Raw genomic sequence first — 19,559 nt, forward strand, 5'->3', positions numbered from 1 at the left:
CATTTGAAAGCTCTTGTCTACGCAACCCCGGTACCAAATGTAGAGACTCTTCGTGCTCGTATTGTGGACGGCTGTGATACAATACGCCATTCTCCAGGGCTGCATCAGGGATTCCATGCGACGGAGGGTGGATACATGTATCCTCGCTAACGGAGGACATTTTGAACATTTCCTGTAACAAAATATTTGAAGTCACGCTGGTACGTTCTGCTGCTGTGTGTTTCCATTCCATGATTAATGTGATTTGAAGAGAAGTAATAAAATGAGCCCTAACATGGAAAGTAAGCGTTTCCGGACACATGTCCACATAACATATTTTCTTTCTTTGTGGGTGAGGAATGTTTCCTGAAAGTTTGGCCGTACCTTTTTGTAACACCCTGTAGTTATCAAAACAGTCTGTACATTTAGTGAGAACCATCTCATACTTACTTTGGGTGAAGAGAGAAATAAAAGTTGGACGGTTCCGGAATACCGAAGATAAACAGCTTAGCCGATCCACCATGTTTATTAGAACACGTTTCCAAAGGCAGCCATTTGTCTTTCGTCATATGACCGCCTCGTCCGTTTCCTTTTCGCCCCCCCCCCCCCCCCCCCTTCCTGTGACACTCTACGGAGCGCGCTAAGTAGGAAGTGAAATGAATCGTGCGATTCGCCTACCAACTCTTACAAAACTGCTTGAACAGGTCCGATTAGTTCGCCATTTAACCAGATCTGCTAACGCGCACATACTTGCTCTTCTGCCATCGACAGGCTGTGCACAACAGGCGCGGCAGTGCCGCAGCAGACGTTAGGATGTTACTGGCAGGCTTTTGTATATATTCCCATTAGCAGTACATTCCGAACCAGTGTATCCGCCCGCGCTGCAGCAGCCTACTCTGCGGAAAAGCCCGGACAGTAATTAGCTCTCCGTTCACAGTCGAACTGTAGGGCGCTGTGTTCCGACATCCGGGCGGTCATCGTGCCCTTGCCAGATACACCGATATGGGAAAGAGAAACTAATTTCGCTGCTAAATTGGTCTCGGCGAGCGCGAACCAGCGATAGCGGCCGAGTGCTCTTATCGTCTCGCAGTTCGCCAGGCCACGATGAACTCGTACCCAATGCAGCCCCTTTAGCTTACTGTGTTTGCTCACTAATCAATACACGGTATCGTTGCGCGTCTATCTGGTATATACTAAACTGCAGCGTAATTTGTACGTTGTTGGCCAAACATTTCAAGCGCAAAGTGTATCTGTTAGTGGCGGCCATACAAAAGATACTCGGGGACTGCTGCAATGTAGTTTGAGAGAGATTGAGTGGAGTTCATACACTAACTCCGCTGTCATAGTTCAGCTTCTACGTCGTAGTCCGAACAGTTTGCTGCTACCTCAGAGATGGCACCTTAAGCAGGGCTAGGGTCGATTCCCTTCACCAACCGCGCCTTAGCTTGTGCTTCAACTACGACGAAGTCATCGTCTGTATTAGCACGTCGGGGTGACTGTTCGCGAACGATGTTGTCATTGTCTTTAGGTAGGCTGTAACGGCAGATACCTGTGGAGTTTCGGCGCTTGATAAAGGGACTGGCAGTTGGCCTAGAACGTAAGTGAATGTGACGTATTCCGTCATTCGCTCAAACCTGACTTCTCACCAGCCGTGCTTCACGTCGGGAACCGTAAAGTTAAAGTGGAGGCTGATAGTAACAGGCGTCCACCAGGTGACGGTATAAGCTACTATATACTCTTCCCAGTGTACGTAAATGATTTATCATCAGGCTTGTCCTCTTGCAAATTAAACATGTACACTGATGATCTCCAATTGTATCTAAGTGCAAAACCAATAAATCTTAAGACAGCTATCGAGAATCGCAATAACGAACCCCGTGCACTATAGTTTTATAGCTCAACCCGCCCAAAACCGAAGCGGTACTAGTTGGTCATTCTAGGCTCATTAGCCCGAATTATCGGGAAACCGTAACATCTTTAACCAAAAATGAGACAAAGATTAACTTATCACCTTCAGCAAGGAGTCTACGAGTAATAATAGATGAAAATCTATGTTGGATTGAGCACGTAACAGTAATGTGCGAGAAGGCATCATAGTTTCTCCATGCCCTACAAAAACATAAAAGGCTCGTGGCCCTTGATCTGAAAAAGAAATTTGTACAAACACTTATACTTCCATTTATTGACTACAACGATGTTATCCTGCAACGCCTTTCTCAGAAAAGCACACATCGCCTACAACTGGTTATGAACGTCTGTGTTCGTTGTAGCTGTGAATTTCAACTCTTCGACCATATTTTACCATCATATGCACAGGTGTCCTGGCTGCATGCAGACAAGCGGAGAGATTTCCATACCCTCCCGTGCGGTTCTGGGCGCTACAGTCTGGAGCCGGGCGACCGCTGCGGTCGCAGGTTCGAATCCTGCCTCGGGCATGGATGTGTGTGATGTCCTTAAGTTAGTTAGGTTTAATTAGTTCTAAGTTCTAGGCGACTGATGACCTCAGAAGTTATGTCGCATAGTGCTCTGAGGCAATTTTTCCATACCCTCTCTCTTTTCTACTGTCGCATCAATCAACACTGTCTCTCATATCTCTGCTCTATTTTAACGCTCTTATCTGTCTAATATGACAAAAACACCCGTTCCCGTAAGAGCAAAATCCTTTCTGCCGTATTCCATTGTTCAGCCACATTCTGAAAGTCTTTTTCAGTAGCACGAACCCGACACTCGCCTCTCGCATTATATTAGAGAACTGAATAACATCTCCAGCTTCAAAAGACAATTAATGGCATTACTACTGAAGCGACAATAAGGATTACCATTGTCCCTGTATGCACTCGTTACTCCTGTACATCCTCCTTTTCAACCTCATCTTCATTTCCCAGTATTCTTAGCCAATGCAGTCTCCTTAAATATCCTCTACTCTCCCCCCCCCCTCCCCCCCCCCCACTCCGCCAACTCACTGTATCAGAAAACATATTTTTTTTGTAAACTTATAAATACTTATTTCGTCTGCCGTTATCATTCTTGCTATTAATGTCACAATTATTATTATTATTATTTCTCTTTCCTGTCTCAGACGTTAGTCTGGTTAAAAATGGAAATTGACGCGGACCTTGATCAAGCGTGACTTCCTTTTAACTCTACGGTATATGTTACATTGCATTTAGGTACTTTCGGGTAATTGAACATGTATCAATAATTACAGATTTCTGTAGCTGTATATATACGTTTGGATGTAGCTGTATTGCGTTGATGTACTGGTGGATATTGTGTGGTATGACTCCTGTAGTTGATAGTATGATTGGTATGATGTCAACTTTATCCTGATGCCACATGTTTTTGACTTCCTCAGCCAGTTGGATGTATTTTTCAATTTTTTCTCCTGTTTTCTTCTGTCTATTTGTTGTATTGGGTATGGATATTTCGATTAGTTGTGTTAATTTCTTATTTTTATTGGTGAGTATGATGTCAGGTTTGTTATGTGGTGTTGTTTTATCTGTGATAGTGGTTCTGTTCCAGTATAATTAGTATTCATCATTCTCCAGTACGTTTTGTGGTGCATACTTGTATGTGGGGACGTGTTGTTTTATTATTTTATGTTGTATGGCAAGTTGTTGATGTATTATTTTTGCTACATTGTCATGTCTTCTGGGGTATACTGCATTTGCTAGTATTGTACATCCGCTTGTGATGTGATCTACTGTTTCTATCTGTTGTTTGCAAAGTCTGCATTTATCTGTTGTGGTATTGGGATCTTTAATAATATGCTTGCTGTAATATCTGGTGTTTATTGTTTGATCCTGTATTGCAATCATGAATCCTTCCGTCTCACTGTATATATTGCCTTTTGTTAGCCATGTGTTGGATGCGTCTTGATCGATGTGTGGCTGTGTTAGATGATACGGGTGCTTGCCATGTAGTGTTTTCTTTTTCCAATTTACTTTCTTCGAATCTGTTGATGTTATGTGACCTAAAGGGTTTTAGAAGTGGTTTTGAAATTGAAATGGTGTAGCCGATGTATTTATATGAGTGAGTGATTGCTTTGTGTATTTTGCTAGTTTCTGCTCGTTCTAAAAAGAATTTTCTTGAATTGTCTACCCGTCCATAATGTAGGTTTTTTATGTCGATAAAGCCCCTTCCTCCTTCCTTTCTGCTTAATGTGAATGTTTCTGTTGGTGAATGTATGTGATGTATTCTATATTTGTGGCATTGTGATCGTGTAAGTGTATTGAGTGCTTCTAGGTCTGTGTTACTCCATTTCACTACTCCAAATGAGTAGGTCAATATTGGTATGGCATAGGTATTTATAGCTTTTGTCTTGTTTCTTGCTGTCAATTCTGTTTTCAGTATTTTTGTTAGTCTATTACTATTATTATTAGTGTTGTTACTATTATCACGGTCAGTGACAGCAGTTGGAGTAGTACAAATAATGCATTTTTTATGACTTTCTAAGATTCTGTCATTTCAGTTGTAATTGTTCATTATCTATCGTATGTATTCGTTTCTTTTCCTGTCCCTGTTTCTCAACCGGACAACAAATGGAAGACGTCGCATTTCGAAGGGTTGGACTGAGTATGTTCTTGCTAATGAGAACTCACATTTCAGCCCCGTATAAAGCTGCTGATATCAAAGATGAAGATGTAAAAATTGTATAAAAATCGCGATTTCTCATTGCCCGTAGTGCGAACCAATACGCTTTTGGCGCCTTTTTGTGTAACTGTTGTGTACAGCATGGCATGTCGGAATCAGCATTTCTGATTTGCCGTAAGAGGAAAGAATGTTCCTTTCTCAGTCTTATAACGTGTCGCAGATACGCGACCAACTTCTCCATTTACGTTGCCGCAAGACGCTGAGCAAAGGATGTTCAGCATGCACTGGGCGGTATACAAGAGCGATGCGACACCATGGTCTTGTGTTGCGATGCATAAAAATCAGTTCATGTTCCCTAACACGAAATTCATTTATAGGAGTCGTGGAAACCGCAGGCAGTAAGAATGCTTACAAGCACTTCTGCGACTCATCCTATTATTCGTTATTCGGGGGGGGGGGGGGGGGGGGGATAGCAAATGGGGATCTACATTCACATCCATACTCCGCCACACTACAGTGCATGGCAGAGGGTTCTATGATACCACCGTCATTTCTCTGTTCCATTCACTGTTAGTGCGAGGGAACGATTGTGCCTGTAAGCTTCCGGATGAGCTCAAGTTTCGCGAGACGTATATAGGAGGAAGTAATATGTTGCCCGTATGCTCTCCAGATTTTAACGCTAGCAGCAGCTCTCTCCGTGGTACACAAAATTAGGTGATACCTACAGTTTCCTTATATTTTGTCAAAATTCCACTGTCAAAATCCTTAAAACAACTTGTCCTATAGTCCTTAAATAACGAGTTCACTCTCAGAAGGACAACATTTTTTTTTTATCATTGATATGCTGCGTCTCCCTCGCGTGTTCTTTTTTAACATTATGTAGTTGAGATCTTTGCTTATTGGGAAATGAGTGATTTAATGATCATCTGAAGCAGCTGTATGGCAACTTGTTACTTCAAGCTTGTCAAGCACTGGCCTCTACTGGGAAGTTGGCGAAGCCTTCAGTATCTCTAATTGCGGAATGGAGCCAGAGTACTTGGACACGTGTAGCCAGTGCATCAGTTGTGAACTGCTTTAAGAAGTGTTGTCCAGCAAGTACGTTAGATGGGACTAAAGACGATCTGCTATGGGATGAGATGCAAGATAACATCTATGACAGTGGCAGTGACACATGAGATTCTGTGGACCATTCCAGTGAGGAGCAGCATGTGACTAAGGAAGGTCTTTATCTGATTTTATTTTCTGTGTGCCCAGTAATTTTATTTTTACCTTCGGTTACCAGTAACCATGTAACCATTTGTAAATTTTCAAAATGAACCTAGCGCGTTGAGGGGGTTGTCTTGCATTCGCAGTCGTCTTTGTTTCGGAGACCTGCGGAATCTGCGACCAACACTGACATCATCTATAGTTGCTGGTGAGTGTCAAGGCAGTTAGGAATTTCTGGTGAGAATAGCGTACGAAGAAGAGAGTTTAGAGGAAGCAGAGGGTCGCCAGGAAGTGTCTGGTTGTGGCCGGCGCGCCCCACCGTCCTTGGTCCATCGGTGGCCCGTCTGAAGGCGAGCGTCGTCATACATATGTATGCCGCACGGACCCCCTGTCCGCGCTGTTTAAAGCCGGACCGTTACCCACTGGCCCACCCCACAACTCACCAGGCCTGTCTTCCGTCCGCCCACTCACTCAAATTTATCTCGCTCCCTGGTACAGGAACACGTAACAGGCGCTTCCTTACCGTTTTACGAAGACGGGCACTTTCCATGTGGTCACCGCCATTTCGGCCATCTGACGGCCTTTTACAACAGGCGTTGACAAACTTTCAGATTCGCGGCCCACTTTGCCGTGACGGAAGTCGCTGTCCAAGTCGAGCTGCGCTGACGCCGTGGCGTCGCGCCAACACCCTAGCAGCAGCGGCCGGAAGCCACGCGCTCTTAACGATGAGCGGCGCGCCACGCAGATTACGCGAGTATAGCTCCACTGAGCGATAGAGAATTTATCGCGGGACGCGGATGTATTCTCGACACTGCTGCTACTTTGCATCGATGGTAGGAACAGGTTTCAGATTACTCGGAACAGTCAGACTTCTCTGAGCCTGAAAATTTTGGTTATAGATGTACGAAATTCGAGAGTATTACGCAGCTAAGTGCCGAGCAAGGTTACAAAGGATGGAAAAGACGTACCGGGTTACGAAAGTCGTGTTGAAAAACAGCTCCGAAAGTAAAGAGAATTTCACCGCACATTCGAACGTACGCAAAGGCTTGTGGGCGAACGAAGACTGGACGTGAGCCGTGGTAAAAATTGCTGTTTTGAAGAGCGCGCCGCAGCGCGTAGTGTGAAGGAGTCGCCCTCCGTTTCTGGCGGTGGCGCCGCTGTGGCAGTCGCAGCTTTGGTGTCTCCCTCTGCTGGGAAAGGGGCAAGGTTGCCTGTTCACGTGCATTTAAGGGGCGCTATGAGCTCGCCAGCCGGTCAGTCTGGGTCAGTCTCTCGTCCCCAGCTTGCTAGTCTGTCCCTCGTCCGCATTTGTTAGGCAGTTAGTATCTGTCTGTCGTTCGGATCAACCTTTAAAGCCGGCTACATGAGAGTCTTTCCACTCCGCCAGTAAGAGAACTCAGCGAGTGGTCGCCCGGTCGGGCCTCAAGGCCCGTCCACACGCAACGATCTGTCTGCGCAAATGTCTGCGCACATCACATCTGCGCAGACAGATCGTTGCGTGTGGACGAAGATTTGCACCAACCTGAGGTGTGTGCAAACCTGGAAGTTGGAGTTGGAGGTTTGAGCGAAACATCTCAAATCTGTGGGTTCAAACCACATCTGCGCAGACAAGTTGGAGCGTGTGGACAGAAGATCGCCGCAAATCTGGCGCGAAACAACTGTTTGCTCAGTCTAGTGTTTGTATTTGTGCGCACAGGGCATTAAAATGGCTGATGTGTTCTCGAGAGTTTGTAAGTGAATTCATTTAACTATATAGAAACCACCAATGTTTGTGGATGATTAAAAGTAAAGAATATAGTGACCGAGACAAAAAGATAGCAGTATACAATGCTCTAGTTGAAAAACTGCGGGCAGTTGACGCCTCGGCAAACAGAGTACAGTAATAAAAAAAAATTCGTTGCGAACTGTTTACCGAAAAGAGTTATCCAAAGTTCAGAAATCTAGAAGATCTGGTATAGGAGTTTTGTATGTTGGAACAAAAGTTTGTAACAGGTTGCTTCTACACAGTAGCGAACTGAAAATGCCTACTCAGAAACAAAGTAAACCATAGCTCAATGGCCATGTAGGTATATAATCGCTAATAATATAGGCCTACTGTGTTTCAAACACGTCTACAACACCAGAAATATTATCTGTAACTTGACAGACTTAATTTACTTGACTTGCCTTCATGAACTCATCCTTCAGGACAGTGTAAATAGCTTCACATGTGTTGGGTATTATTTCACTCAATGCTTGTTTCGATACTGCAGTTGAAAATTCCAAATCCGTGTAGCTCCTTCCTGTTGCTAGGAATCTTAATGTTACCGCCAGCCGTTCATGAGGAGAAATTGCCCTTCTCATACAAGTATTTTTTCTCATAATATGAGGAGTTACAAGCTCTAAGAGATAATTATAAGTTTCGACATCCATCCGCAAATAATTTCGACAGTCGTTAGGTTCGCCCTGCAACTCTCGCAGTAAATTTACGTGAGAAAACTGCTTTCGCTTTAGCAGCCACTGTCTACACCATTTTGACCGCTTTCTCTGTTTCCTGCAGTTGGTCTGAATGTTTTTTGCAACAAAAGTTGCGAACACAGGCCACAACAGAACTTCCTGCATTTCTATATTTCAAAGTAACTGAATTAAATTTTTGACGTTTACGGGGAGCGTAGTCTCTTGCCACTGATATTTCTTTTCTACACCGACAGATGGCGGGCGAGTAGTAGATTGGGGTTTGTGTCTTGTGAACACACCACATTTGCAGCGATCTTTTGCATGTACAGACATCTGCGCCGATGTCTGCGCAGACAGATCGTTGCGTGTGGACCGGGCTTTAGTTCCTGCATCTGAGTCTGCGCGCTAGGCCACCAGTCTGCTCGATTTTGCTCAGGCAATGGTCATTGGCGGCTGGATCGATCTGTTAGTCGGTCGCGCACTGAAGCACAAGATTATGACGTCCGTCTAGAGCGTCGGCGCATGTGAGGTCCCCACGTGAATCCAGTGGGCCGCGGCGTATAGCGAGGGGTAGTGACTTCGCCGTCGACACGAGAGCAACAGGAGTCAACCCACGACATCAGTCTGGCCGGTGCGAGCTGCGACGCCGTGAGACGGGAGATCGGCGCGCCTTCCTGCGCCCGTTGAAGCGGCTGGCAGCGGATGGTTCGGTAGAGCGATTTAGGGGTGCTGCGCCAGGTCTTCTCGAGAAATCGCAGTTTATTAGAACTTAAGTGATTGGTGATATCTTGTTTGATTTACTCTTGTTAAATTCTACTCGTTTTCTTGCTGAGGTCACTAGCCGTTTTGCTTTGGGGTCGTCCCACCATTCTTCTCCGTTTGCCCACCCACGGGAAGGTGGTTGTTTATAAATTGGGTGGTCCATTTTTTGCCTTGTGGAGTAGGGGCGGGTTAGAGCAACCTGCGGTTCGGGTTGTTCGGTAATCTCCCTATCAATCTATCGTATGTTAGTAGCTGCCTCTGTCATGTTTGTCGGATTTGGTGTGTTAACGAATTTATTGCTTGGAGTGCAACGGCCTAATACCTGAAATATGTTTTGATCTTTGGAAACTTTGATATTATTGCCTATGACCTTGAGAGGCGGAATCTGTGTACTGTAGAGCATCTTAACTATTGTTTGGCCAACATTGTAGAATTTTATATAAGATTGCATTTCATGGGCTTTTATTTAAATTGTCATTTTAGTACATAAAGTTGCCACCCTTTCACCGTAAGACTTTTCTTAGCAGTTAAAATCAAATTGCACCTTCGGTGGCAAGGTTAATATTTTAATTGTTAGCGTTTTGTACCATTTCCATCCCTCCTACGGGGGGTACATAGTTTGTGTGCTTGTGTAAATTGTTAAAACTCTTAGTTTAAAATAATCTGGTGTGTTGCAGATTTGCAACAGTGTAGTCTTTCAGAGGCTGTTGTGAGCGGTCGTAACTACGGCCGTGTCAAAAGGGAGCAGCAAGGTTCTTTGCCCGAAAGTTCATACAGTCAAAACTTGTTTCTTTCTGCCTCTGGATAAATTGTAACTTTGATATTTAGAGGGTGCTTTCTGATTGTAATTTTAAATCTATTTCTTTTAAAAGATGCTTCTAGGCATTATTAAAGTGAATAAAATTCCTATTTGTTAAAAGGTTCAAATGGCTCTGAGCACTATGGGACTCAACTGCTGAGGTTATTAGTCCCCTAGAACTTAGAACTAGTTAAACCTAACTAACCTAAGGACATCACAAACATCCATGCCCGAGGCAGGATTCGAACCTGCGACCGTAGCGGTCTTGCGGTTCCAGACTGCAGCGCCTTTAACCGCACGGCCACTTCGGCCGGCTATTTGTTAAAAGGAATTTGGTTATGATTTCATCAGTTACTCCCTGGCAACTACCTCCATGCTTACACAGTGTGATTAAATGTGTTAATATTCTTGATGAATCGCTAGTAAATAAAATGAATTCTTAAGAACAACCTTTGAAAATAAATCACGGTTCAGGACGAATGCAAAATTAGCGTAGGGAAGCGTTCACCATATTCTATAGTAAAATTCTATCTACTTATTCAACAGAAACTCGTAAGAACTTTGCTTCTTACCTTAAATCAATGTACGGATCAAGGGTGCTTGGTGAGAATCTCTGTGACCGCGATGGGATCGAAACAGAGGATAAGAGGACTAGAGCTCAAACAGTAAATTCATTTTTACAAAATTGTTTCACCGAGGAAGGCCGCAATGTGGTTCCTCATTTTGGACGCCGCACTAGCGCTAAAATGACATATTTCCAAATAAGTGACCGCGTAACCGAGAGTCAATGAAAAATGCTCAACAGAGGAAAGCTGACTAGACTTGACGGGATTCTACATTTGCAAAAGAACTTGTCCCTCTTGTAATAGCAGTCTACCATTGGTCATTCGAACAGCGGAGCGTACCTAATGGTGCGAAAAATGTGCAGATCATTCTCGTTTTCAATAAGGGCCGACGAACCGACGCATACAACTTTAGGGTTACATCGCTGATGACAATTTGTTGTTGAACTCTGGAACACGTTCATGTTAGAGACCGAAAATCTTCTGTGTGCGAAGCAACATAGATTCCTCAAACAACGAACATCTGAAACCCAGCTGGGTGTGTTCGTTCACGTGATCCAGAAGTTAGAATATTCCGGCGCCCAGGTTGATGCGGTATTCCTTGACTTTCGGAAGGAATTTGAGACAGTTTTCGCGCCGCGCCGTTGCCTACTGCATAAAATACAGAATATCGGACCAGTTGTACGACTGGTCTGAAGACTTCCTAGCAAAACGCAGTGAGTCATTCTTAAAAGGAGAGAAATCTTCAGGTGTAAAAACTTCGGGCAGACGCCAAGGGAATGTTACAAAACTATTTCCGTTCACAGTAGACATAAATGACCTACCGGAGGGTGTTCTTGAATAATGCAGTAGTATACGGACAAATCGCGTCGCTAGAAAATTGTAGAGAAATTTAAAAATACCGGGTGGCTATAATTAAAGTGGAGCTATACACAGAGGTCCATTGCCGGCTGGCAGCGAAGCTTGGTAGATACTATAATGCGTTAATACGGAACCGATTTACGGTGGAAACAATTACTTCTAATTTTAGCTGCCAGATTCAGATCTGTCGCTGTGAATGCAAGAAAGACGTATAGCAGTGTTTTCATATGTAATGGATTAGGAACGGAATGTGGGAAAAAGAGGCCAAACAAGTGAGAAAGGGTAATGTTGTTTTTATTATAAACCACCGCTTAACACGGTCTGTTCAGTATGAGCACTGGAGATGTATACGAGATACTGCATCCGTAAAACGACGTGGTGATCAGTTGTTCACAGCAGTTCCGGGGAATCTGAGGAACGTGTTCCTGTATACTGGCCTTCAGATCAGGTAGAGACCGGACGTGTGGCTGGTAAACGAGTTCTTTTGGATATCCCCAGAGCAAAAAGTCACAGGGATTCAGGTAGGTGATCTTGCAGGCCGTGCATGTGGAAAATCTCTGGAAGGTTTCATTAAGAAGATCGTTCACAGGCAGAGTGACGTGAGGTGTTGCCCTGTCCTGCATGAAAACAGTGGTTTCGACACAGTTGCACTCTCCCAAAGCAGGAATCTCATGTTGTACAATGAGGTGTCGATAACTGCAGACGTCGCGGTACACCTGATACTCTGGGTGTATTCTCTTGAAAGAAGAACAGACCGAGAATAAAGCCGCTTGTGAATCCACACCACACAGTCACATACGGCTAGCGCAATGGCTCTTCGTGCGCAATACACTGTTCAACAGTACCCCAAACTGGGCAGTTGTGTGTCTTCACTGCACCTGTAGTGTAAAATGTACTTCGTCACTCCATAGAACATTGCCCAACCACACGTTATCAACTTCGATCCGTGCCAGAAACCGACTAGCAAATTCATAACGTTGCTACGGATCATTATGTTTCAGTTGCTGCATCTTCTGGATCTTGTATTTGTACCAGTGTGAAATAGACCTCAAAACTTCCACTACTGTTGACTATGTGATGGTACTGTTGACTACCTGATGGTAAATTCTCGCCACACTGCACGAGTACTAGCACTACCGGGGCACGTGCTGCATGCTCATTTACGGCGACGACAACCTGGTAAATAACTTCCACCGGGATAGGACGCCTTCCTCTTCCAGGTGCCACAGCAAGGTCACCCGTGTTTTCGAATTTCATTATCCTCGTTTATAAACCATTTAATGATATCGGGCCTCGCATCAGACCTTTTAGTCGGTGATACGCTGTCAGTGCAGCACTGTAATTGCTGGCGTCCACACGAAACAGTTTCACTAACAGCACACGCTCTCTCTCGTCTGTTCCCTCATGTTATGGGTTGTCACACGACAGAGTGGCTGTCGTGCCGTCATACAGACAGTGTACAGCGTGAGATTTGCACATGGTGACTGAAACTGGTACTTTTTTTTCCCTGCGTAAATCCGTTCCGCATTAACGTATTGGCCCATCTACCAAGTTCTGCTTCCATGCGATAATTATAGCCAACACTGGACCTCCATGAGTAGCTGCATTCCAGGTCACACATGGGAAAAACCGATACCGCTATTTTAGTTCTGAATAACCGGTGTTTTCGGTATTTACTGTCTCGTTTATGGTAGGTGTTTTTTTTTAATAATCGGGTAAAAACTCGAAATATCAGTCAGCACTAGCAGCAATGCTAAAATTTTTGTTTTTAAAGTGAACCTTTTTTTTTTTTAAAAAAAAAAAGAAAACTAGCAATTTTTACTCTTAAAATTTCCATTGCTTTGAAATATTGCGTTGTTATAGAAAATAGGAAAACCGATCAGCAACATTTCAGTTACAATGCCGACAGAAATAAGCAACAAACACATCACAGAGGAATTTGTACAGCTTTGCTGGGTCAATAATGTACCTGTTACCATGTGGCGTGGTCTATTAGGTGGAACGCATGTCCATCCAGTGTACAAGACTTGCGCCATCTGTAGTTTCTCGCTGTCATCGTCGGACATCTGTTATACAGAATGATAATACCGTAGTCCGGAAGTAATTTACGAATTGCGGTATCAGTGAATAACAGTGCTCCATTTGCTTTAAAAGATAAAAAACGGGAGGGACGACAACAAACTTGGGACATCGTCCAAGGATAAAACCAAAACTTAAGAATTCATTCATAGTTTACAGTAAAAATAGAAAGTAGCTGATCTGCCACATGTGTATGGCTCTGAGCACTATGCGACTTAACTTCTGAGGTCATCAGTCGCCTAGAACTCAGAACTAATTAAACCTAACTAACCTAAGGACATCACACACACCCATGCCCGAGGCAGGAGTCGAACCTGCGACCGTAGCGGTGGCTCGGCTCCAGACTGTAGCGCCTAGAACCGCACGGCCACTCCGGCCGGCCCACATGTGTATACATCTGCTTGCAGCTCTTATTACAGGAAATAATACGAATAACACAACGAAAATAAGTTATTTCAGAAACCGGTTCTTTTGAGCGATTTTAACAGTAAGAATAAACTGAAGGTGGGAAAAATACCGCTGTAACCGAAAATCAGTTGTTTCAGCGATAACTGCAATCTCTACTTCAATTAGGCCTACAACCACTCGGTACTTGCACAGAATCGAAGCTCTGTTATAAGATTCAAGAACAATTACTGCAGGCAGTATCACACTTTAAATTCCCGGAAGTATGCGTAAGCAGTGATTTGAAGTGGAAAGGACACACAAAACCAATCGTAGGTAAAACAGACGGCAGACTGAGAGTCATTGGAAGAAACCTTGGGAAGCGTAATGCCCCCACAAAAGCGATGGTTCACAAAACTCTCGTTCGTCCCATACATGAATATGTCTCGTCAGTCTGGATCCCGTACTGGACACGATTCGCAGAGTAAAAATTCAAAGAACAGCAGCGCATTTCCTCGCATGTTCGTTTAGCGCGTTAGGCCTTGTACACACTAGTTTACACAGTCGAGCGATTTTTGTGTGTAGACAGTGTCTACAGAAAATCGAGCGATTTTGTATATAGCTAAGCGAGAGACATTTTATGTATCGACACGTTTTTGCTACAAAATCACAGAACTTGTGAGTCCGACTTGAAATGGGAGACATGAGACAATTCTTATAGAATGTTGCGCGACATTTCGTAGTGTGGACTTGTTGATAGACATGGCCTTCGTTACTCTCTTTGCGATGTGGAAGCAGCTTCGTCGGTTTTATATCATTTTTGTTTTTTATTGTCAAACATAACTTATCAAGACAAGTAAAGTCAAAGTGTTGCAGCTGACTGAAGAATTTTCACGCAACATCATGATTAGTAATTCCGAATATAAAAACCGCAACAAGAAAAAGTTGTTTATCGAAGAGCTAGTCAAAAAAATATCGAAGCACCAGTGAGTGATGTTAAAGAAAAAAGTATGCTATCTTCTACTTTCAAAGTGGAAAGTAAATTACAACCGAAACGAAGCCCCTCCAAAAACAGTTCACGCTTCCACCAACATCTCCTCTTTCGATTCTTTTGCTGTCCATTACTATCGCTGCACAATTCACGATCCCAGGAAGGTCAGCCATATGCAGCAAATATCGAAGAAAAAGGCATTCAAATGTGTACACGAGACAAAGTATCTAGACTGTCTATATACATTGTCCAGCTGTCTATATACAGTCTCTCTGCAATTTTGTATACAAATGTGTACTTACCTTTAGAGAGAGGCTCATCCAACTCCAGCTGCAGACACTTCAAAGAGGCGTTCTGGATCGGGGTGCGATTTTCTGTTAAATTTCCGAGACCATAAGCTCCTAGAAGAGCCAAACAATATACACCGAGGTGACAAAAGTCGAGGCATACCTCCTAACATCGTGTCGGACTTCCTTTTGCCCGGCGAAGTGCAGCAACTAGACGTAGCATCCACTCAACAAGTCGTTGGAGGTCCCTTGTAGAATTATTGAGCTATGCTGCGTCTATAGCCGTCCATAATTCCCAAAGTGTTCCAATGCAGGATTTTGTGCACGAACTGGTCTCTCAATTATGTCCCATAAATGTCTGATGGGATTTATGTCGGGAGATGTGCGTGACCAAGTCATCGCTCGAATTGTCCAGATTGTTCTTCAAACCAATTGCAGACGATTGTGGTCTGGTGACATGGCGCATTGTCATTCCCAAAAAATGCATCGTTGTTTGGAAACATGAAGTCAATGAATGGCTGCAAATGGCCTCCAAGTGGCCGAACATATCCATTTCCACTCAATGATTGGTTTAGTTGGACCAGAGGACCTAGTCCATTCCATGTAAACATAGCCCACATTATTATGGTGTCACCACCAGCTTACAGATCGCGTTGTTGACAACTTAGCTCCATGGCTTCGTGGGATCTGCGCCACACTCGAATCCTACCATCAGCTCTTACCAACTAAAATTGGGACTGAACTAGCCAGGCCAGTGTTTTGCAGTCTTCTCGGATCCAACGGATATGGTCACGAGCCCATTTCACACAGTGTTACTTGTCTGGCAGCACTGAGGATTCTACACAAACGCCGCTGCTCTCGGTCGTTAAGTGAAGGCCGTCCACCACTGCGTTATCCGTGGTTAGAACTTACAGCTGAAATTTGGTATCTCAGCACACTCGTTCCTCTGTGGATCTGGAAATATTGAATTGCCTAACGGTTTCCGGAATGGAATGTCCCATGCGTCCAGCTCCATCAACCATTCCGCATTCAAAGTCTGTTAATTCCCGTCGTGCGGCCATAATCACGTTGGAAATTTTTTCACACGAATCACCCGACCGCGCGAGGTGGCGCAGTGGGTAGCACACTGGACTCGCATTCGAGAGGACGACAGTTCAATCCCGCGTCCGACCATCCTGATTTACGTTTTTCGTGATTTCCCTAAATCGCTCCAGGCAAATGCCTGGGCACGACAGACTTCCTTCCCGGTTCTCCTCTACTCCGACGAGACCGATGACCTCGCTGTCTGGTCTCCTCCCCCACAATATCCCCGCAACGAATCACCCGAGTACAAATGAAAGTTCCGCCATTGCATTTCCCTTTTATCCCTTGTGTTCGTGATACTACCGCCATCTGTATATGTACATATCGCAGTAGCATGACTTTTGTCACATCACAGTATTGCTCCCTCCTGCGTATATAGCATAAACGTAAAAGTAGATGGATTAGCACTGACACAGAGACTTATTAACAGTCGTTCATCCAGCATTCGCAACTGAATCAGGAAAGGGAGGAAGTGGTGATGGTACATAACGTACCCTCCGCCATGTGTCACAAGATGGGTTGCGGAACGGTCCTGTAGATGTGTGTGTAGTGGCCACAAGAAGTCATGGGTATGTAGTGGTGGTGATCATTGTTTATTGAAGCCTATGCGGTACATTTCTCTCCGTACAGTCCTGCCAGAAATGGTTTCCTGACACCCCACATACGAATAGATGACGGTCGGGCTTAGCAGCAGGCCGTCGCTGGCCCTATATCGCTGTGCGGAGCGGCCCGACACCTGTTCGAATGGCTCTGAGCGCTATGGGACTTAACTTCTGAGGTCATCAGTCCCCGAGAACTTAGAACTACTTAAACCTAACTAACCTAAGGACATCATATACATCCATGCCCGAGGCAGGATTCGAACCTGCGACCGTAGAGATCGCGCGGTTCCAGACTGTAGCGCCTAGAACCGCTCGGCCACTCCGGCTTGCGACACCTGTTCATCAAACACCTGTTGTCGTGTGCAGCGGTTTACGCGCATGGAAACATTCAACATGCGATAAGAAGGGTAACGCTAGGCACTGTTGTTCTCGGAAACCCGAATCCTTGAGTAATCAGCAATTCAGTCGTGACGTTGAACCCTTTGATTGGAGCAGACCAGCTCAAACGCGTGAAGTGCAATCCACCAGCAAGTAATTTCAATCATAGTACAGTTACGTGATCAACTCAGTGCCCACTGGCAAAGTAATACCTGGATCGTCCGAGGATGCAGGAAGCTGGAGTGCAAGGTTTTTCCTGTGGAACACAATAGCAAGGCGAGAGCTGTTGGCCGTCTGCGCGCATTGTGGGTCGCGCTTTGCAGCCGGCTCGTGGTCCCTGACCTCCAGCCAGAGGAGGGGGGAGGGGACTGCCAGCCGCCAGTAGGCAGGTGCTGCATTGTCCACCGTGCGCCCTGTCTGCTCACTGCCACCGGCGGGGTTGATTTCGCACTCAGATAAGTGGGACGTGCGAGGCGACAGGTTCGCTGTGGCTGCGTTCCAGCGGAGAACGTAAACGTTACTCAACGAAGAATAATAATACCGCCTCTAGTGAATAATAATAGCGCCTCTAGTGTTTTCAGCGTACATAAACGATTTGACAAGTATTACCTGGTAAAGGACGATTCACACTTGACAGAACAGAACGTGACGTCCCGTCAAAACATTCCACGATGCGTTTAAAATGGTAGCATTCACATACGCCGTCAACGGAACGGAACGGGACGAGACGGCACCGTTTAGGTTTCTCGGGAAGATAGTTTTTACGTCGACCTTTCTGGGAGCATCTGAGTTGTCATCCGCAAATATTGGAAGTTCGCCGCTCTCGCTTATGTTGTAGGAGTGGATTTTGTGCTTTTGCGTCTTTTGATTCTTCATTTTATTTGATTTGATTTTTTTTATTTATTTACGTTCGCTTCGTTTCATGGCAAATTGCAATTGTTTCATGACGATCTCTTTGATATTTTTTGCACGGAGAGTTCCTCTGTGTGAGAAGCCAAATATCTGCAAGTGACAACCGGTTTAGGTTTAACAGTAACGGAATAGAGCTGACGCCTTCGCTAAACGTAAGTAAGAACGTAAACTGAGCAGGGAGTTTTAGCTACACAACTGGCCATTAAAATTGCTACACCACGAAGATGACGTGCTACAGACGCGAAATTTAACCGAGAGGAACAAGATGCTGTGATATGCAAATGATTAGCCTTTCAGAGCATTCACGCAAGGCTGGCGTCGGTGGCGACACCTACAACGTGCTGACATGAGGAAAGTTTCCAACCGATTTCTCGTACACAAACAGCAGTTGACCGACGTTACCTGGTGATACGTTGTTGTGATGCCTCGTGTAAGGAGGAGAAATGCGTACCATAACGTTTCCGATTTTGATAAAGGTCGGATTGTAGCCTATCGCGATTGCGGTTTATCGTATCGCGAGACTGCTGCTCGTGTTGGTCGAGATCCAATGACTGTTAGCAGAATATGGAATCGATGGGTTCAGGAGGGTAATACGGAACGCCGTGCTGGATCCCAACGGCCTCGTATCACTAGCAGTCGAGATGACAGGCATCTTATCCGCATGGCTGTAACGGATCGTGCAGCCACGTCTCGATCCCTGAGTCAACAGATGGGGACGTTTGCAAGACAACAACCATCTGCACGAACAGTTCGACGACGTTTGCAGCAGCATGGACTATTAGCTCGGAGACCATGGCTGCGGTTACCCTTGACGCTGCATCACAGACAGGAGCGCCTGCGATGGTGTATTCAACGACGAACCTGGCTGCACGAATGGCAAAACGTCATTTTTTCGGATGAATCCAGGTTCTGTTTACAGCATCATGTTGGTCGCATCCGTGTTTGGCGGCATCGCGATGAATGCACATTGGAAGCGTGTATTCGTCATCGTCATTCTGGCATATCACCCGGCGTGTTGGTATGGGTGCCATTGGTTACACGTCTCGGTCACCTCTTGTTCATTGACGGCACTTTGAACAGTGGACGTTAATTTCAGATTTCTCACCAATTGAAAACGTCTGGTCAATGGTGGCCGAGCAACTGGCTTGTCACAATACGCCAGTCACTACTCTTGATGAACTGCGGTATTGTGTTGAAGCTGCATGGGCAGCTGTAGCTGTACATGCATCCTAGCTCTGTTTGGCTCAATGCCCAGGCGTATCAAGGCCGTTATTACGGTCAGAGGTGGTTGTTCTGGGTACTGGTTTCTCAGGATCTATGCACCCAAATTGCGTGAAAATGTAATCACATGTCAGTTCTAGTATAATATATTTGTCCAGTGAATATCCGTTTATCATCTGCATTTCTTCTTGGTGTATCAATTTTAATGGCCAGTAGTGTAAATAATTTTCATTAACTGAAAAAGTTAGCTCTGTTGAAGAAAAATATTCCATTTTTTCATGACATTATTTACTACGTGGAAAAAGAACATAACGCACAGGGTAAACAGGCTCTCTGTATTCCCTTATAAATATTGTTTGAATGTACGTACCGGATGATTATAATTAAAGTGCAGCTACTCACAGAGGTTCAGTGCCGGCTGTA

This window comes from Schistocerca serialis, chromosome 2, assembly GCF_023864345.2.
Source record: "Schistocerca serialis cubense isolate TAMUIC-IGC-003099 chromosome 2, iqSchSeri2.2, whole genome shotgun sequence".
NCBI classification, from domain to species: domain Eukaryota; kingdom Metazoa; phylum Arthropoda; class Insecta; order Orthoptera; family Acrididae; genus Schistocerca; species Schistocerca serialis.